The 22,150-nt window shown below is 46.5% G+C and overlaps 1 protein-coding gene across 11 annotated transcripts in view; it reads right to left on the reverse strand.

Moving 5' to 3' along the window:
• MBNL3 (muscleblind like splicing regulator 3) overlaps positions 1-22,150 on the reverse strand; it is a 94,526-nt gene extending 72,376 nt beyond the window's left edge. For 3 of the 11 annotated variants that reach the window (XR_006016268.1, XR_006016267.1, XM_042029128.1), the window contains exon 1: positions 20,735-20,931. The gene's annotated coding sequence lies outside the window, so the exon portion shown is untranslated. Of the gene's footprint in view, positions 1-20,734; positions 20,944-21,834; positions 21,881-22,068 lie in introns of those variants that run through there. The other 8 variants (XR_006016269.1, XM_042029129.1, XM_042029136.1 and 5 more) reach the window with 8 other exon arrangements.

A 22,150-nucleotide genomic window follows, 5' to 3' on the forward strand; every position in this document is an offset into this window, starting at 1 on the left:
TTGTTTTAACTTTGTTTAACTTTGTTTACTAAATCCATACGAGGGAACATATGCGTACAGCACCAACTCAGCAGTGGAAATTTGGCTCCCTGCAATTCCGTTATATAGATGCATTTTTTCCAGAGGAAGTCCAATGGTCTTGTTTGTTTCCACCACTAACAGAGGAGTTCAATGAAATTTTCTATTGGGAAAGTCTAATGAGGTCAGAATAAGAGAACAGAGTAACAAGGAAGGAATGTCATTGCATTTTATTTTTAGAAGAAGGATAAAGGTGGGACCTCACAAGAAGCAGGGGCTGGGCCTGTTTTGGTACAGAGGGCCAGGCTGGAATGCTTGGTCCTGTGAGCCTGAGGGGGTTTAGAGCTTCTTTTTTTTTTTTTGCAACAAAGGCTCCCTTGCCAAAATCAGTGAATGAGTAGAGGGGTCCAGCTAGGAGAAAAGCAGAGTGATGCCTGGGGGTGCACAGACAGTGGGGTGGCAACAGCCCTGGGGAATGACTGAGAGGCAGTTCTCAGGCATACTCCCCTCCCCAACCTCTTCCCCTTTCTTTCCTGGGAAGATGAGTCCCTTGAGCAGCTCCACTGATCTGTGGATCTCTCACTGCAATTTAAAGGGAATCCAAGTTACAACAGGGTAAACATGGAGGGAATCAAGAGCAAGAAAAGCTCAATGCAGAAGTGCAGAGGGGCACATGGCTCTGCAAAGGGGGCAGTCATGACTATGACAGGAAACAGGATTGACTGTTGTTAAGGCTGGATGTCAAAACCCAGAGAGGCCACCTCAAGCAGAGGAGATGGGCCAGAGTAAGGCTGTGAAAAGGAAGGACTAAAGCTAAATTAAAGAACAGAGGCAGAGCGGAAAGGGGCTTGACTGGGATAAACAGGTAAGGAGGAAAAAGGGTGCATTCAAGAGCAAGCAGGCCGTGGTCTATTTTCTGGCATCAGCTAATCTGATTGGCACAGAGATACAAGAAATAGAGGCTTAAATAGCTCATGGGAGCAGACCTTCAGCTGGGGAAAGCCATCATCACTCAGCAGTTAGCTCCTTTGCAGGCTCTGCCCCCAAACCCCAAGTGCAGAGCTGACCCTGCTGAGCACAGCCAGTGCAGAACAAAGGAGCACAAGAGGAAGTGTCTTTCCAAGGGTTAACAGACAGCAGAGAACAAGCTGTTCCATGCAGACGGAACTGGGACTTGCCACATACACCATGCAGACACTGCTCTGCCAGGATCACCAGAGCTCAAGTGCAGGAGCAGCCAGCTCTGCCTGCTAGGAATGAGACTACAAGGAGTTTCACCTTAAAAATGTGCAACGACAGCATTAACCCAGGGGAGTATCATTTAGGGAACATTGAGGCATCTGAGAAGACCAGAGACTAGCATCTCTGTTCTGCCTCCCAATATTACCTCTAGGAAAGGAGTAAGGGAAGACTCTTGAGAGGGAAAGTGTGCAGGACCAGGCATAAAGCACTCTTTCACCCTTCCTGTGCTGTCAAGTGCTGCAGGTTTCCGACTTGTGCTGAGTATGTAGGTGGAAACAACCCAGCAGACTGGAACCAGAACCACAGGAATGGTTCAGGGAGGGCAAGAAAATGCTCCTTGACAGGGAGTCATGAGAGGCTGGACTTCCCCTCCAGCACACAAACTCTCAAACATCATGGTTCAGAGTGGTGTGCTGTTTGTAGATCCTTCCTCTGCTCCTGTATACAGGCAGGTATGGGCAAAGAAGGCAGGAGCAGCAGGAGTGTGGAGGAATGACCCTCCTTCCAGCTGGGCTACAGCTGGTGAAAACAATCCAGCAGCCTCCATAGATACCCAGGAGTAACAGCACAGCAGACATGCACAATCTCCCACCCTGGTGCTCCAGCCTCCCACTCCTTCTAACTCTGAGGACTCCCTAAGCATGCCACGGTTTGCCTGCTCACTATTCCCCATCCAACTCCTTGCTTAGTGCTTGCCCAGTCTCTGCAACACTTTTGAAAGCTTCATGTGCCCACAACACCTTTTGGCAAGGACTTCCAGAGCTCCACTATGAGGGGAAAGACCTCCTGTAAGTCCCCAGCCACAGTAATGCCCTTATGTCCCTGCCCTTCCCCTGTCTGATCTTAAGATATGCTGCAGACTGAGCATCAGTCTCTTCCCAGAGACACATGCTTTTTGGGACTTCTAGTATCAGCAATGAACTTAAAATCTATGTACAGCGGTTTACAAAGCTTATTTTTCTCTTAGATAAAGGGAAGTGGCAGAGTGGGAGGGACAGTAATTGCAGGATGAAATGACACAATTTCCAACCCTTTCTGGGAGCTGGAAACAGACAAGTCTCATTTCCAACCCCAGACTTGGGAGAAAGCTTGCAATTAGAAAAATTAACAGTGGCCTTGAATACAATGGCTACAGTTTAACTAACCTGGATTCAGGCTTTGTTAATCAAGAAGCCCTTCTGTAAACTACAGCACAAAGGCACTTTTCCAAAGATCAGGTTACCTCAGCCCAGCCACACCACAGTGGAAATTTTAGAGACCTTTATTTAAAAGCTCAAAAGAGTTCTTCACTGCTGAGACCACCCTATCTGCTCTTCACCCTCTGCTCTGCAAGGAGCAAGGTGAGCAGGTGCCTGGCTCAACCCATGGCTAAGGCAGGGCTTTGCAGTTAAGCAACAACAACTACGAATCGTTTCCAAGGCACTGATGACCAGCTGGGTGGGCTTACATCACATCCATGGACCTAATCAGCATCTCAACCTCTGGAACTACACAGCAGAGGCTGCACCAGGATTATAAAACAAAATGAGAACATACTCTTAAAACATGCATCTTTCAAGGCTCTGGAGAGCCTTACAGCTACATCTTCACAGCTAATCACATCACAGGTACAGGACAAGGTTAGCAAGTAAGTGCCCAGAGCTCATGAGCCAGTATATCCGTTTTACCTAGCAGAGGTAGGTACCTTCCATCCCATAGTAATGTTACCTTGACAGGTGCAGTGCTGACAGTAAATACTATGACTGTTCCATATTCTGAATTATCCCTTTAGGGATGAAAGCAAAGATACATATTCAGGGAATGGATATTTCCTGCAGCCTCCTGCACAGCTCGCAGCATCAGAAAATTAAGCTGACTGGAGGAGCAAAGCCTGATGCTGCTCCTATAGCAGAACTTGTTTGGTATCATTACTCATAGGACAGTTAAACTAGCGAGTTGGCTACTCTGGACTCTTTTCTGCTTATTTTTTTATGGATTATAGAGTAAAATATAAATTTCAAAGAAATGTCCTGGAAATGCCATGTGCCTAGGACACACCCATATATCCCTCTGTCAGTAGCACTGAGCCTAACTTTGCCCCTCTCCTTAAATTGTTACTCTTAACAAAATATCAACTGCATGCCTTCGCTCTTACTGACTAGCTGGAATACCACTGAAATGTAGTAGCAGTTAGTAAGTAGTATTTTGAACTCATGGGAAATGTTTTGTATGGCTGTACTTCCTGCAGGGGGTGGTTTTAACATGTTGTCCTTGCTCCTCTGGAAGGCTCACCAAGACCACATCAAACGTAGACATCTGTGCATGTGGATGGACCAAGGTCTAAGAAGTGTTATCAGACTACAAGGGAGCTATGAGGTCCAAATGGTCTCATCTCCATCCAGGCAGATGTTCAGCAATGTAGATTTATGCAGTTTTCCCATCATCCTCTTCTCTTCGCAGTTTTAATTGCTAGATCAGCACATCCCCTGAGCTCCACGCTATTTCTGCCCAGCCTGAGCTCTGCCTGCAGACAGGAGGGCTCTTTTTGTCTGGATCTTTGTTCTTTCAACATCATCTAAATACCACTCCCTTAATATCTGATTTGGTATTTCAACCCCTTTAATTACACACTGTGAGATTTTATCGGAAATCTGATTATTGTTTGAAAGTCTGAGCATTTCATCCCAGCCTCATAATTGATCTATTGACTGCCTCTAAATCTCACATTTTAATTTAACATTTAACACTTTATACCCGCATTAATTTCATTTCCCATGATCAATATCAACAAACACCGTCTCTGGCTCTCTCCTGATAGAGAGACCTTGGAGACCCTGCTCTGCCAAACACTCAAGATAGCTTTGCTCTTGAACATGGACATTTATGGGGCTGATCTATCCAGTAGAAGAGGAAGGAAAAAACCCATGAGAAATAGCAGTAGTAAGTAGCAAGGTTTAGTAAGCAACACCACCGGTCAAGATGCACAGGTGCAGACCTGGCCATGGTGGTGGCACGGGGACTGGCCGGGCCCCAGGACATAGGCAGCAGAGACTCCAGCCAGCTCACCATCCATCTGTCCCACTGCCACCTTGCAATTCCTGCTCACTCCAAACAGTGGGTGAGAGCTGAGTCTGTCCAAGAACTGCAAGCAAGCACTGGGCCACAGGAAATGCCCGACTGGCTTGGTATCTCCTGGCATTTAACCAGCCTGCAGGTCTAGTCCCCCTGTTTGCCTCCACAAAGCACAAGAGGAAGAGCAAAGTGCCCCTCTGATCTCCAAGTCTAGCAGATCTCTTATTAGCAGACACAAACTGCACAGACTAATCACGGAAGACACTCATCATGCTGCTTTTCTATCCAGCCACTGCCAGTCTCAAAGGTGGCTGCTGTACAGCACTGGATCCAGCTTTGCCAGGACGACAGTATCAGATCTCCTTTTCTAGGCCATGGGAAGCAGAACTGTCTGTGCTTGAAGAGGGTCGGGTCCTCCTTGTACCCCATCTGCAATGCATTTGTGTTGCGACTGGAGATGGAAGACGACATTGTCCCCACTACCGCAGAAAACAGCAGTATTTGTCCCTGAATAATTTCTCTAGCATATTAAGCACAAGTCATTCTTATGCAAAGACTGCCATGTACAGCTGCCAAGGTCAGTAAGACCTTGTTTTATTTGCTGCATAAGGGCTGGCTGCGCAAGTTTTAACTTGTACATATTTTTCCATGCGTTGTCTTAGATTTCCCTGCTGCTAGCGTCTATGCATCTTGCTGTCTGTTCAGTAGGTCATGCTACCTTCTCTGGCTGTTAATAATGACTACCCAATATCCAGTGCTCCAGACAGTCGAAGTTCCAGCAAACCAACTCTTACAGTATGTTTAATTCAAAAGACAGCAAGGACAACATTGAATAACAATTTTCAAGGAAAACATGCTCCACAGCTTTTGCTAACAACATCAATATGCTTCTATTTTCAGGGGGTTGTGACCTGCTATCCACTCACACAGACATCACTGTTCACGTTCTAGTATCTACATACAGATGATTATTTGTGCAAGGATTGCATTCAACCACATGGCACTACATGCATACACAGGCTCTGGATTACAATATCAGTGAGTGCAGTCTTCAGGAAGCAGCCAAGTACTGAAGAGCCTGGGTTTAATTAGATGACAGAATCTGAAAATAAGGCCCTATGTTTTTTAAACTGCAGACACGTTCTTACAGACTACAGCCAATAGTTATACCTAGAATAAGGACTGTCCCTCTCCCCAGTTTGCTAAATCCTGTAATATTGCAGGTACAACAGTCAAATTTATTTGACTATTTATTATATATTCACACAAGGAAAAAAATAGTATTTTGAAACTATACAATATCATGATACTGCAAAACTCAAAGTTCTTGACATTTAACCCAAGCAACTCCTTTGCAGAAGAACAGAATTAAGTCATCTCCCTGAGGTCAGTGGCCAGTTTGGAAAACTTTACAACAGCCTGCCCTGCTCAGGAAGCACCCTGCCACACCCCAGCCTCTGAACCCAAATCAGTGGGGAGATGGCAAACAAAAATGTCTAACACATCCCCTGATCTGTCAGGAGCAGTGCAGCAGAGTCCCCCAGCAACTCATCTTTCTTGCTGGTTTATTTCCCCACACCTGATCCACCGCAGCAGCATTCAGTGCTGAGTTCCTGCTTATCAGTGTCTGATGCAAACAAGCTTCCAGCCAGTGAGGAGATCTGGTCTGGTGGGAACAGCAAGCCAGGACCCCAGAAAATAGCTCACACATCCTTCTTCCAGTTCAGAAATCAAGCTGTTTTAACTGTCTCACTTTGCTCCCCAACATTGCTTGAACCCTGTTCACAATTTACAGTTAACAACACTAATGCCACATCACCCTGAGGGCTACAAGCTCCTCGGGGTAGAAACCCTCTTCTCCTTTACCCTGCAGCAGTCTCTGGCCTTGGTAAAACTCCACAGTCATTGCCAGTAACACAAACCATCATTCAAACCTAAACACATCCTGGTGCCAGCAGTCTCGAAACTGGAGACAGGCAGCACTACAATGGGGCAGCACAGAGGGGTTAAGAAGCACTGCTGAAAAGGGATGCAAACAAGGACCCCGGGCTCTGAGCACGAACACTCTGCCATACAAAAGGTGAGCATCACTTGTGAGCAAGAGCTGTCTGGCTGAGCATACTGCCTTTGTTAACAGAGAAGGCTACATGATGGAGTGGGCTAATTAACTGCATTTTACTTTGGGAGACCCAGGCTTAAATCCTGGCTCTTGTCACAGTTGAAAATGAATTTAGGGACCAGAATAAAGGCCAAGATAATTTATTTTCTACAAAATCACCAAATAATTGCCCATCTCCTTACAGAGACGCCCAGAATTCTAAGCAAGGGCACTACTGCATATGCAGTTATTTCTCTAAATATAAAAGTTATTAAATGACTGATGTGAGTGGTGACTACAGCTATACGTGCTGCTTAGCTGGACCGAGCACCCCAATGTGATTAATCTCACCATTCAACATGGCCTGCGCCTCATGATGCAGTGCCACACAGGTTGCAGGTCCTACAGGGAGGGACACCACACCTGGCAGGATTTAAAATTCAATTTTCATATGGATTCATTTATCCCTTAAATTTGAAGAGCTAAAGCACAGGTCTGGTGTAACTCTAGTTACTTCACTGGAAAACCACTAGGACTGGTTGTGGTCCAAGGGAGCTGAGGGTAATTTCCCCACTTCCTCCCGGCTGAAGGCTGCCCAGCAGAGCCAGGAGGGAAGCAAGTACTTACCCCATAAAGTAATTCTCTATTTTTATCACACTAAGAAAGTTTTTCATTTGGAAACTAAAACTCCTGCTTCAGGAAGAAGCTAAGCACCCTGTTCCTTTCTGATTTATACCACAGAAGTGTTCATCTAATCAAACAAGCCATTTTTTCTGAAAGGCTGAAAGGAATCATTGTGGAAAAAAATCAGAACAGCAGACCAGCTCCTGAAGGTCTCCAAGCAAGAAGTACATATAAATTACATTCCTGACCCTGGAGGTGGCATGTTCCTTCATACTACTGTTGGCAGTGTCACCTCACCCATCCCTGGTGTCAGAGCACTTCCGAGAGCAACATACTCAATGTGTAAGCAGCAGCTAATGATCATGAAGCACAGTTTTGGGCACAATATGCTGTTCTACCAAAGTATGGGGTTACTGCTTCTGAAGTGCCATCACCCTCCTCTTTCCTTCTCTCTCAAAAAAGAAACAGCCTCCAACAGCCTCAGCCACCAGCACAACTGAATTTGGGCAGGAAGCCACAATGGAGGTCAAAAGGAGCACAGAAACATTTTCTGAAGCAGCTTCCAGCACATAATGCTCCAGCATACAGCACAGCACTATGGCACCTTTCATCTGCACCAAGCAGGAGACCCAGACACTTAAACCCTCCAACACAACAAAGTGAGGGGTGGGTGTTGTCATCACAGTAGGGTTTTACACCAAGCCAAAGGTTTGTGTGGGAGGCTTCCCTTGAACAGCAGAAGAGGAAAGCTTAAGTCAGACTTCTATCCAAAAAGTCAGACTCAGGGGGAAGGGATCAGTCAGAAGACATCCATGAACTGGAGCAGCAGCCACAGTGTCCTGGGGCTCACAGAGAACTCAGGGGACCGGGAGGCCCCTGCTTCCAGGCACAGCAAGATTCCCAAGACCAACCCAAATTCTGCAAGTCAGGGTCATGCATCTCCCCCCACTGTTATCTTTAAATCCTCTTTACTCTGCAGAGCTAGTCTCCACCCTCCTTCTCTTTTAATCAGGCCTGACCTACAGATGTCAGCCTCATTTCAGCTAAGTCAACACAACTGCCACATCTAGGATGCTGTTACAGAAAAAACCTTACTTACACTCTTGGCTGGATTCCAGAGTCTACTTCTTGGTCTAGACCTGACCTCGTTCCTTTTCTGCAAGCTTAATCCTATACCTTAAGGGCACAGCGAACACACAGGACTCCAATGTGGGCCTATCTATGCTCAGTCTCCCCTTCAGCCTGCTGAGACTCTTTTGATCATCCTACACAAATACCAACAATTATTGACAGGAGGCTCCCTCAGAACTGATTGTTCTTAAAAACCACATGTGTTCAAAAGCCAAAAAGCAAACAAAACACACAGTACTTTCTGAAAGCTGAATCCTTACCCTAGAGCTCACCCAAAAGGACATGAACCTTAAATCAACAGTCCCCAAAGTTTTCTCAGAAGCAGCTCTGGCCTCACACTGAAACCATAGCCAAGTCTGGTATATCCAGCTTCATCTAAAGGTGACAATAAAAGAGTTGGGGATGAAACCAACCTTAAAAATAATTTATTTCCAATGCCTCTGTCATGGGCAGGAATACCTTCCACTAAAACAGGTTGCTCAAAGCCCCATCCAACCTGGCCTTGAACACTTACTCATCCTCTGTCAGAAACAGAAGCCAGGACACCAGTTGAACACGAAGGACTTCAACCAGATACCACATCACCCTCTGACAGCACCTTACCAAGCACAGCTCAGTGACCTGCTGCAATGGTACAAAGAGCGAGCTGGCTTATGGCTTCTTTATATTGCCACACATGGCCTGGTCCCTGCTGTCCCCACTCCATGAGGCCAGTATGCAGGAGGCACAGGCTAGAGATGGATGGACAACAGCTTGTCCTATCTTGCCCAAAAATACATACAAACAGGGTGTCAACACTGAGCAGGATCTAGCTCCTGCACTCCACCTTGTGACCCAAAAACCTCGACCCCAGTCACACATCAGTAGCAGCAGTAGGAATATCAAACCACAAATAAGATATTAGTAGCTAATTTGTTATCTGCTTATTCCAAGAAGGCAGCTAGCTGTGGATTCAACCTTCAGGCAACAACACAGGGTTTTGCTAGCTCTCAAAAACATTTGCACAGTGGTCTGTTAAGTGTTTGTGGTGGATGTTCAAAACTCCAGTTATCTGCATCTGACACAGTGCTAAACCAATACTCCCCTAGTTCACAGGAGGTGTAAAAGCAAAACTCCATCAAGGCTAGGAGCCGCCTTTGGATCAAATTCTCTGAGCTCTGAAATAGTCCTTGAATATATGCTGCAAGAAATCCTCTATACAAACACACCTTTCATATCACAGGAGGAGGAGGGGAGGGAGAGAAAAAGAGATTAAAACCAAAAGCCAGATTCTCAGGTAACAGAAAAATCAGAGGTTCTCCCTCAGTTTACAGTACCACAGATTTGAGCCAAAAATGCTTTAAAGTCCTTTTATAAAATATTTTAACCTGTCTTTCTACCTGCTATGCGTGCAACCTAGGCAGTGCTTTTTAGAGAAATTATTTATTCAGCTTTACAGTGACTAACCTGAATTTCCAGACTGCTTCAAAAGAAAAACTGAAGCATTTCTTTACAAAAGGCAAAGAACATTAGACTTCTTCCCTTGTTTTTCCCTTTTCTTTTTTCCTCCACCCTCAGCTGAAACACCTCTACCTCTCATTTAATAAATAAACAAATTACACATCTTTCCATAAAAATATGCTCTTCCCTTCATCTCCATGCCAAAAATGTGCTGACAATTTTTTCTATTCTTCTTTGCTGAAAACACGCAAAATGGAGTAAATTCCTTCCTTTTTTTAAAAATTGATTTTTCAGTTTAGCTACCTACTTGAAAAAAAAAAACCCAGCAAGTCTTACATCACTAGCTTCAGTCTTACAACCCGGAATAAACTGAACACCATGCTGAAAAGCATGGGATTACCACTGTCTTGGCATTAGTGGGATACCCTAGGAAAAACAGCCACAGTCAAAAGGAAATTACAGGGTCAGTGAAAGTGGCCACCCTGTTGCATGAACTGCCTCAATGTTACTTCCGTAAGTAGCATCACACTTACATACAATTAAGGCTCTAATCCAAGCCCTCAAACAAAAGACCAGGTCCAGAAGGCATGGACTCACCAGGATACACTTCCTGGCACCCAGGGTAGGTGTCCTGAGGACACGGAGCTCAGGTAGCACACGCCTCTCTTCACCATGCCTTCACTATGTGCCTGCCACAGGGGAAGCAATGTCGCAAACAGCAGATCTGGTTTAAGGCAACGTTTAAGGTTCTTAAAACTGCATTTCATCAGGAGTAAGCTCTAATTCTGGGAGGTGGAGGGCAGATGTACATTTTCTTGGGTGGAGACGCCCTCTACTCAACCCAGCTTAAGACCTTCACTTACACAGGGCTGTGATTAGGGGATTCAGGTCATAAGCAAGCAGATCTCATGCTTTAATTCTCTCATTTTGGTTGTCTGGATCTCCAGGATGAGCAACATCACATTCCTACAGAAACCTAAACTCATGTGCACCAGCTCTCTCCCTCAGAAGAGGGGAATACATGAGGTTGATCGTGATAACCTCCCACCCAAAGATGCTGGATGTGCCACGGCATTCTCTTCCCACATTGAAAGCTCCCAACAACAATCCTAAAGCTAGTCTTGCCTCCTCACCTCCACAATCCAGCTAACAATACTACATCAAATTCATTGATACCATTGCATTTGTACCTCCCCTCTGGTAAACCATCTAGAAAGTTGTGTATCCAAAACTACAGCAGCCTGAACCCTCTTGCACACTTTCAGTTTCCTCCTTAGATCACCTTACTGAGAATCTCTTTTGCAACACAGGTTTAAGACCATCCTAAAACCACCCACGCAAGGATAGTAGATTGCAGCCCTTGTTTCACTCTCCTGTAAGCATCATGCAGGATTAGTCCCTTGCTAAATGATCTGGGACTATGGTAACATGCTCCCAGATTTGCTATTTATTTGTGGCAGCTTTCACTACCTGCAAATGCTGTCCAAAAATACAGAAGAAAAATGTGTGCCCTTGGGAGCTCATAGTCTAAAGGCAGAGGTCAGGAGAAACACTCTGTTCTTATTACTGCAGTTCTACAGAGAGCTGGGAAAAAAAAAGAAGCCACATCCGTATGCTTCTCAGAAGCAGATTATGGTTAATAATACAAAGATTACTGACATTAAATGAATTTAAATTCATTCATCTATCATTCAGAATATTAAGGTTTTTTACCTTCCTCCCAGAATCACTCCCATTTGTAGTCAGCCTCACTGTCTGCCTATCACAAAGTTATTATATTTGGACAATAATCACCACAGTGGACTTCTCCCCCTTGACAATTTTGTTGTATTAGGAGTCTTATAAAATAAAGTATTTGTAGTGTTAGTTTAACCTAAAAAAATAGGAAGATAGGATGCTTACAATTGCTGCTTAAGTCTGTGAATAAGTTTCTGCAATCCTAATGGGTTCTTTGCCTATCAACAGGCAAGGGGAAAGTCTCACTTGTGCTGCAGTAGTGTCACTCCCACAGATGGAAAAAGTGGTCTTCAGCCCTGGGCTTTGCCAGGGAGAAGGAGCTGACACTCGCCAGCGCAGAACATGCCACAGCACTAGCACGTGTCGCAGGCACACGGGACCAACAAAAAAGTGTCTGTTGCTGGTGACCAAAACTTGATTTTAAATTCGAGTTGCTCCTCACTAACATTCAGATTCAAACTGAAGACACTGCTCTGCACTACCCCACTAGGAATTTAATGGTTTTACAGCCAGCACCAGCAAACTGAAGATAGAGAACAGTTAACAGCAGCAAAGCCAAACACAGATTTATTTTCATGAGAAAAAACTCCTTTTGAAATTTAAGTTTCAGTTCAGTTGTAAAATCCCTCTCCCCAGTCATCACGACAGAGAAATATCTAAGGATGCTCAAAAGAAAGCCATCAGACAAGCAAGACACCAGTCAAGTTTGCTGCTGAACATCATGAATGATTGTGCTAAAAAAACATCTCACAAGTGTTTGAATCTACATTTTACTGAGAGAGAGGGAACTCCATGTCAAAAAACCTGCAAATCACTGCCACTCAGTCCCAAATCTGGCATGCTTGGCTGGACTGTGGCATTCCCCACTTGCTCTCCTGGTCCCTACATTGGGAAGTCAAGCCAACACATCCACATACTCACAAAACTGGAATCAGTGGGCAGTTATCTGAAATACAATGTATGGTGAATTGCCGCTGCATGGGATCAGTCCAACTCAACTGTCCAGTCCTTTTTGAAACAAAAGGGAATTACTGCTGCTAAAAGGCACCTGCCTTAGCTCACAGCCTTATGCAATGGATGCTCTAAGCATTTTTCTAATTAGTACATAATTATTAGAGTGTTTTATTGAACCAAAAAACGCCAGCACCTTGCAAAAGGCCACCAGTGACTGACTCAGCCTCACCCATGCAGACACTCTCCTACAGCACTGGGCATCCTCCAGCTCCACTTTCACCACCTTTTCCAGCTGACCCAAACACAGGCAGCATCGGCCCAGGCATCATTCCTGCCCTCTCCCTCAGCCAGGACAAGCATTCATGAGACTGACAAAGGAGAAGGAAGAGGACAGCAGCAGTGAGGAAAGAGAACACATTTTTCAGTGCCAAAAACCATATGAAGTGCATGAAAGAGGAGGCTTAGCTCCTCATGGCACCCATGAAGCCAAGAGCACTTGGCACAGCCTGGGAGCTCAAGCAGCCAATGGCTCTGCCTTGGCAATGCCCCATTGTCAAGAGGTTTCCACAATTCTCCCAAATACACACGTTCCCCATAAAAAGTTCCAAGACCTAGGGGAAAACTTTATCATGTAAGCTGGCATGCAAAATGGTGTCACCACCCAACTACGGGCATCTACAACAGTCTCTACACGTGGGCCGAATTTAGAAATCCAGGTATCTCTAGAAAAACAACACAGGTAGCACTGTACAGAAAATAAATAAATCTGTTATTAAGCACACCAGAAGCTTCCCTGTACCTTATGAATAGATCTCAAGGTCTTGTCAGAAGGATAACCTTCCACCTAACATAGGGCACAGAAGGAATTTGGCGTTTGGCAGCAGCATCCTCATTCCAACCTTGGTACCTGAGTGTCAGCTACTGAATGAGTCATATTACAACACAGTCACAGAGCTGGAGAGTCCTCAACCCAGCAAGTCTCTCCCTTCAGCAAGGTCTATAAAACCTCATACAGAATCCACCCTACATGCCATATTCATCTCCACAGTCTTAGAAGAAACATGGATCACAACTACTCAACCTACTGCTTTGCAGACCCTGAAAATCATGATGAAGGTGGTCAATCCCGTGTGAGAGCCACCCAAGAGAGGTGCCCTGGGCAGACTGGTCCAAGGGAGTGCGCAGTGCAGGCATGGGGAGGAGTGGGAACAACCTGCCTGCACTTCTGAGCAAGGTGGAGAGACTGGTTGTACCCAGAGGCAGCAGGGGAGGTGTCACCTCACTATGGAGATGCAGGAGGGAAACAGCTCGCTGTTCATCCTGCAGGAGAGCAGCCCACTCTGGTTTCCTTATTTACATGACCTGAAATGCAGCTTCCTCAAGCACCATGGGAAAGGTGCTGCTTCATTAGCCAGACCACGCCTGGGCACTTGGGACACCGCCAACGTTAGCTCATTACCAAGGCTCTGCTTAATGAAGGGCACTGAAGTTGTCACACCAAGTGCTTCACTGAGTAATCAGTCAAGCCAAATTCACCAGTGATGGACTTGGTCTGAGGAACAAGCAGAGTACACAGAATGGAGGCATGTGTTTGTGGATCCACGAGTCAAGTGCAAACGCAAGGTGGAGATGCCAGGGCCAAAACCTGGGCAGTCTGCCTAAGGGCATAGAGGCTTCACAAAACACCTCTACACTCCAACTTCCTCAGTCGGATACAACTCCACCATCTGGAGGTTTAAAAGAAAGGAGGATAAACCACCTGTAACCCTGTGGAGGGCTCCATGCTACTGTTTCTTTTTCGTACTTCAAAAATAACTTCACTGAAATGTATCTGAAAATGCAATACAAGCCCCCAGGCCAGCACTGCTTATTACTACTTATATAAAAATGTTCACACTATACTTGAAAGGAGCCCAGTGATACCTGGTATGGCTTATAAAAAGGTTTATCCATCCTGACTTGCTGGCTGCAGAACAGAAGATCCTGCAACTGAGCAACTTAAGAAGAGTGACCAGCATTGATTAAGAGTTTTGACCAGATTTTGGGGAGTGAAACCCAAACACCTTTGCTGCCCAAACAGGGAAGAGCCCAAAGAGCCCAATTCTCTCTTCTCCATCAGTTTTGCACCCTATGGCCTGCAGTAACATTTTGCATGCTGTGGACTAACCCAGTGCTCTGGAGAACAACTCCCAGCAGCAGCCTGGAAGTCAGCCATGGCTCAGAGCTTGTCCTTTACCAGGCAGGATTTCCCATCAATGACATGGGGATGTTTGACAGCTCACCATTTCAGCCTTTAGGACCACTTTAACAGCTGGTCCATTAACCCACACGGGCTCCTCCCAGTATCACAGCCCTGCATTGCACAACCACACCTAACCACCACACAGTCCCAGAACCTTCCACCAGAACATTACCAAACGCTACACAAGCACTAATGAATTAAGTCCCAGCATCCTAATTAACTCCAGGAGCAGAGAAGCAGACTGAGGTGTCCCTGTCTCCCTGTGAGCCTGCTGAGGAGCCAGGCATGGCAGACAGACCTGCAAGCTCCCTCCCTCTGCTCAGCTACAGACCTGTGATATATTTTAAAGGCTCTTCCCAAAACAGAAGGAAAGGAGGACAAAAAGAAAAGCTTTCTGTTTTCCTTGAAAAGCAGGTCGTGCAACAAAGAAAGCACTAATAAAGGTTTCACCATCCAAATTAAAAGTCAAAGGCAGCAATAAAGTGTCTCTGAAATATAAGAAACGCATTGTGCCCTGTGTGAAATTTATTGCTGCCTAGCAGAATGAAGCCAAACATCTTAATATGGAAAAACACCTCTACTTTTGACCCAAACAGATTTGGAACAGGAAGTAAAAATAAATCATCCAACTGCAGCCTCCCCACACTAAGAGGAGCAGCAGCCAGCATTTCCTGCCCACCCTTGCCCTGTCCACGGCCGCCAAGGTCTGCACACTGTTCGCTCAGGGGCCAATCCCACCTAAAACAGACAGTTTGTTATTAAAGCTGTTGTAGGCAAGATCAGGCCTTTACTGAAGGGGATTCAGCTGGGAAGAGCCAGGGAAATGGAACTGCAGGAATCACCCCAAATGCTAGATCCATTTGCAAACCGCACAGGGACAGGCTCCCCAACAAGACTACCCTTCCCTTAGTGGCTCTCTCCATTTTCACCAGCCTGACTCGGGACAGGCATGTTTCAGGAGTTAATTTTGGTTTTACTACATCATCACCAGAGAACTCTGAGAAATTTAGTCAAGCCTCAATTGGCTCAAAACATAACTGCATTTCTCTTAAATAGCTTTGCATTATTTCATTTTTTGTTGGGTTTGGTTTTGGTTTTTTTGAGTTTGTGCATATTACATTCTAATTATATTTTAAAGCTTTCATTTGCAGCTACAAGAATAACCCAGAAAGACATACAGATGAGCTAATTTTCAAATCATCACTTGATGAAGGACATGAAAATTTAAGAAAAGTGACAGACCAAAGGACTTGGAAGAAAAAAAATGAAACATGCAAAACTGAAAGTCCGTTATCTCTTTTGTTAAAGCCAGTAACTCAGTGCCAAAGAGAATGGCTTTAAGACCTCAGCAGAGCAAACACCAAATATCACACATGTAATGCAGCAGAAAATGCCATTTACACAAATGCTACACACTTAACAGCAGCTCAGAACCTGGTATTCTTGACTAAAATTCTGCTTTCAGCAAATCTCGTAAGTATCATTTTACCAGGTCAAGCAGATTTTTCCTACAAGATTTTAAAAGATTACATGCCAGGTGTAGAACACTTCATAAAGCAGAATTAGATTTTTGCCTTGCGTGATTTTTTTTTTTTTAAATAAATAATAGCAACCAGAAAATTACAGCCATTAGTACAACACTGCCTTCACAGCAGATTTATGGCAGCATTACCAAAAGCAGAATTTCACCCAGCAACACTTCTGGGTAACACAGACATCTGCAGAACCAAGGGGAAAAAAAGCACATAAGCATGCACAACCACACGTTTTGTGCATTACATCCAAGACTTTTACAAGGATGGGTGTTTTGTGCCACTGTTCTGCAAGACAGTACCCTGAGCAAGCACAAGTGTATGGTACAATCTCCTGCACACAGAGACCTCTAGTCCTACCTCATATTCTTTTAAATCCCTTACCTTCATGCTCATAAATACGGCTTTGGCAGAGGGGCTGCACTGCAAGGAAGGAAACTCACCCCACACTCCTGGTTACAGCGCTACATGAAATCCTCCCTCTGCCCCAACAAGCTTCCAGCAAAAATATCCAAGTTTATCACTCCAAGGAAAGAACAATAAGTGAGAATCCAAAAAGGCAGACAGAAGTACCGCCAAAAAATCAGAGCTCTTTCTCAAAAAAAGGCTCTCCCTTAGGAAGCCTGCCAGTCAAACCGGATCACGAGGCTGTTTTCTGAGGGTGAATAGAGTTCTTATTGACACAGCTCATGTCTGCAGCATGCAGCCCTCCACAAGGCTTTCAAGAGCAGATCGGATTACACAGACACATTCTCTCTGATTTTATGCATTCAGAAGCCCTCAGACATAAAAAATCCAGCTCAGAAGGCCACCGCTTTTTCAGCTTGCTATCAGCCTACGTGCTTTTACAAAAAAATCCCCAGGCAAACAGATCCTGGCACCTTTATTTGGGCTCCCAAGGCCCTCCCCTTCACTCAGCAAGGCCGTATAATTTGAAGGCCAAGACACAGATTTGTTCCATGTCAGTAATACAACAGGACTCATTCCCATGGTGAGTACTGAGCTTCAGAATGGGAGAAGAGAAAAAACAAGTATCTGCTGACACCATTTAAAATGGGAGACGATAATATCACTCTGGGTAGACAATCCTTCCTGCAAGATGGCATGGAAAAAGAGGAGGATATACACCTTTTAAAAGAACAACATGCACTGCATAGCTTAACAGGCAAGAGGTGCCCAACTGCAAATGCATAACAAGCACAAATTCAGGTAAATCATCTAGCCAGGGGCAGTAATTTTGTACACATGGGAATCTGGAGAAAACAAACGAAATTTCTATACTTAGCATGATAAGGAATTCCATTTCAGCAGCAGACACAGATAGAAAGTCTGGGGTACCTATAATGTTGCATTAGAGGTGAACAGAGAACGACAAAATGTTTTATTATAAATGCTCCAGTTTAAAGACTGTGTTTCAGCAAAAGAGACAAGTCTGTGCTTAAATCATATGAAAAATTAGAACCTGAGCATTGCCCTAGAGATGGATGCATGCACTGCCCAGAGGTCTGGACTATACCAATTAAAATGAAGTCACAACTCTCCCCCCCGCCCCGCCCCAAAAAAACAGTCTAAAAAACAAACCAGTACATTACGCATGGGTAAGTGGATCCCCATCACCTAAAAAGGCACTCCTGCATCAACTCAGCCACACTGAATTGAAACTTCTCACTGAAATATTACATACGGCAAACACAGTAAATCAAGCAAGCTTGAGCTTCAGAGCTTTTAAGGGATTTTAAGAGCAAACACACACTGTTCAATAAAGACATTCTCTCTTCCCTGCTTCCAGCCTGCAGTTGCTCCCCAACCAAGGTTTTCTAGCATTCTGCAAAAGTATCACAAAATGAGAATAGATTTTCCTCACATTTTTCCTGATGGCTCCTGGGAGGCTGGATCTGGGCAATGGAAATGCAGGATGCCGTGTCTGTCTGAGGTGGCAGTTCTTTGGTTGGATGTTTGCACTGTTCTCAAATCACACCAAGAGAGCCATCACTCCTATGACTACCTTTGGATACTGAGATCCAAGCAAATTGAGCTTTTCAGTGCTCAGCCTCCCTCTCAGTGAGCAGCCTTGTGTTTCTAGTACTCAGTTTCCACACGTGACTTCTAGTACGTTCATGGTCCAAAAAGCCTGCTCTTATGAATGCTCTATACTCTTGCCCAACACATCTGAGTCATGCAATGGTTCACTCCACTGACAAAGCCAAGTGGCCACCACCAGCATAGAAGGGGTGTCCTACTGTGGGCATCAGTCACCAAATCCTGACTGTAGATTCCTCATCTTCACCTCTGCCTGCATTAGCCACAAAGAAAATCTTCATTTGTTTGCAGGCTCCTGACTAGGCTGCAGGCATTGGTGACTAGGACAGCCATGGTTTGACTTGTGCCTTTAGGAAGATCCATTTGCCAGAAAGCAATGCAGTTATGCTGTGGCCCAGTCTCATCCTGTCCTGCCTGGGCCCCCCAAGTCATTGTGCCAACACAACCATTTCTGTGGCCACATGGAGAAGCAGAGTGATGGCTCAAATTAGCATCTTTTTTTTTCCTTGTTATTCTGCAAGATTATTCTTAATTCACATGGATGGATGAGACTGGAGAAAAAGGCCAGAAGCAGGACCACTTCTACCACAGCACCAGTTTCAAAATTGATTTGCAAGCTATGCTGTAAAAAGTAAGAAAGCCAGCCTCTCTCTCTCTGCAGTCACAGGTTTTTAAGTTGCACTTTGAGATTCCCTTAAATGTGCAGAACAGCCCCTCAAAACCTCACGTCTGATGGCGTCATAAGTGCAAAATTCTAAGCTCCACATATTCCTCTTGCCAAGATGGGACAAGCCCAGGAGAAAATTTCTAGGTCTATAAAATTCTACGAATAACAATTCTAAGAATGCCAGCCATTCCTCAACAGAGAATAAGAGGGCAGAGCAGGCCCCCATTGCTTGTGAAGTGGAACTGGGCACAAAAACCACTAAAAAAATCCTCTGTGTGGATTCAACATCTCAGAGGGACAACTCCCAGTATCCCTAGTGTCAGTAACTTTCCTGCAGCACTGGGAGGGAGGAATGACAGGTCTAGATCCACTCCCTCTTTCTCCATGTGGGTCCCTCACTCCCTCACAGCAGTGGAAAGGATGCGGCACCCTGAATTCTGCTGACCTGGCCAGATGCTGCAGGACACTGAGCAGGACAGTTTACAGCACCATGGGGCTAATTTCCTTGCTGACCACCAGGTCTGCTTTACTTCTGCCAACATATCCCACTAAAGGCCCATAAGGCAGCACCAGCTCTGCAGCAGCCACACAGCTGTAAACAGGCTGAACCAGGTGCATACATAAAACTCAGCCACTCCTAGGAAGGCCAACTGAGCCCAAAGCAGACTGCTCCTTCTCCTGCTATAAGTACATCCCATAATACCTAGAAGCTTCAGCACAGTCCATTGTATTCAGAGAAACACTCAAAACACCAAAATAGTTCTCAAACTTTTCTGGGCCATCTCTACTTTAAAATGACTTCATTTAAATATGCACCATGTCTATATATATAAGCACACACACCCAAGGGAAATTAGCACCCGTGAGCAGAGCTGGTGCCCACACACTGTAACTCTCCACAGCCTCCCAGGTCTGCCTGTGCAGCTCCACACCAGTACAATCCAACAGCAAACCAGAGCTACTTGAACCTGCCCCAGGAAGATCCTGCCCCACTGGCAGGAGCACTGAAAAGACTGCAGCCTGCAAGCTCTCCACCAGACTTGCTAACACTCATCTTTCTTGGGGTATGGAGAGTAATGGGGGCAGGGAAGTTTTAAGACCAAATGACAGTCCTTTTTAAGTACTTCACTTCTGCACAAAGCTGAACCCCCAAGTCCTCCCTTCAGGATTTTTTTCCCTCCCAGGACCGAGATGCATGATTTGGACATTCATTAGTAAATTAAGCTCCAAGGAGCAGGACTGTGCCGTGTAAGGCATTTCTCCAACTTGAAGAACAGCACCATTGCAGCCTCCACATACTACCTTAACAGCAAAACACCCACAAGGAGGACCCATAGGGGGAAAACATCTCTGCAACCCCATGGAAGCTGCTCTGTGGAAACTTTAACTGCATTACTTCTGCTTCTGCATAATCCCAGAATAACCAGTTTAATTCAGACTGCTCCAACTCAGACACTCGATAGTTTCAACACGGTATAGACTATAACCTCACTCTAATTACAGGATCATATTACATGTCCAACAACTGCTGCAATTTACTCTTGCCTGATACACCCCAGCTGAAAATTGCTCATCCCACCTCTCACTCTCTTACTTTTTGGCAACCTTTGAATGGAGGCAGGGACACCTAGCAACACCTCAGCATCTGACACAATCGTACCCCAAGCCCCAAAAAGATTAAGTCATTATTTCCTTGCAGTAACAAAGGCAATGACTTCCAACAGTGCAAAATAAACTAGTTTTAGGCAAATAGCACAGACACACTACTGTTCATACACTTCTCCACGCAAACGCAACAGAGGACTATTGCTAAGAGCCACAACACCACGAATTCGCACGCTGCTCCCCGAGCCAGGTGCTGATCCTATCTGCGCAAGAGGGGAGTTTTCAGAGAGGCAGAAGTTGCAGGACCAGGCAGTCGGACTTTCACTACCTCAAAGGCAAGGGATGTTCCTTACAGCAGAGCACGTCTTGCTTTTGAGCTCAAAACTGCATCCGCGGCTCCCGCTGCCATGAAACGGGAAGGTGTTCTCCCCGCAGCCGCTCGCCCGCGCCTGAGCCGAATGTTAACAGGTCTCTGCCTCGCGTCAGCTTCACCACCGCCTCATGCTCGGCCGGGGAATGTTCCGCTGCCCGGGCGGACGAGCTGTCCTGCCACGGCTCAGCGATGATTCAGCAAGGGGGTGGCTCCCGGTGGGAAGGCACACCTCCCGGGAGCTGTCACACCGCGAGGCCGGGGCAAAATGGGAGAGAGAACTTGCTCTATCATGGCTGCACTTTCCAAAATGCGTAACCTGGCCTGGTAGGAGCGAAGGGGGCGAAGGCGGGGGGAGGATGTTTCCATCAGCAGGCACATGGGAATAATTGAAGGAAACATCTCGAGGCTTTTAACCATGGCACAAGTAAATGAAGCAAAAGAAAGGGGGGGGGAAGCGCCAGACACTTTGGGAGCCAGCATCAACTTCGCCAGGCTGTGTTCTTTGTTTCTAGGCAGACTCCAGTGCGGTGGCAAGAATGAACAAATGCGCATGTCTTCATAAGAGTAAAAAAAAAAAAAAAAAAAAAAAAAAAAAAAAATCCCCCCTCCCCTCTGGCCCCTCTCTCGCCTCTGCAGCGGCCGGGGCCCTCCGGAGAGTTTGGGCTGCTTTTCCAGAAGTAAAGCTCCGCTTCCCGCTGCTCCGAGCAGAGGTTTGCCACGCTACCAGGCGTCCGGGGGTACGGCAGCGCCTGCGACACTTTCGGCTGCAAAAATTAGTTCTGATGTGGGTTTTATGGTTTTTTATTTTCCTATTAAAGAACGGAACGCCGCCCCCGCCACACTCCAACCGCGCCAGCCGCCCTCCGCAGCCGCCCGCCAGAGCGGAGCAGGGCCCGGCCCGCCGCCGCCGCCACTGCCAGACAAAGGAGCGATGCGGAGCCGCGCCAGCACCCGCGGCCAGCCCGCCTGCGCTCCCGGGACAGCCGCCCGCGGGATCGGGACCGGAACCAGCCGCCACCGCGCTCCCTCCCCGGAGCGCGCCCCCCGTCCCCGGGCGCCCCGCGGCCGTCCCGGCCTTACCTCGCAGCGGCGCTCGCAGGCAGCGGCGGCCACTCCGTGCCACGCGCGGCGGCGCGGGGCGAGCCACGGGGGCCGGTTTAGCGCGGGGGCCGCCTGCGCGCCGCCATTTTAACGCCTCCCGCCCGTCCTCCGCCCCCCCACCCCCCACTCCCCGCGGCCACGCGCGGCGTGGAAATGCCACTCAGCGGCCCCCCTCGTCCTCCCCGTCCCCTCCGCCCCCGTCCCCGCCGTTACATTGACGCAGCGGCTCCTGGTCGCTGGGCCCGCCGTGGCGGAGCTATAGCAGCAGGGCAGCAGCAGCAACCGCCGCCGTCGT

Source organism: Corvus kubaryi, unplaced genomic scaffold (assembly GCF_017639235.1).
Source record: "Corvus kubaryi isolate FWS band 111438036 unplaced genomic scaffold, C.kubaryi_AGA036_p1.0 37322, whole genome shotgun sequence".
In the NCBI taxonomy this organism is placed as follows: Eukaryota; Metazoa; Chordata; class Aves; order Passeriformes; family Corvidae; genus Corvus; species Corvus kubaryi.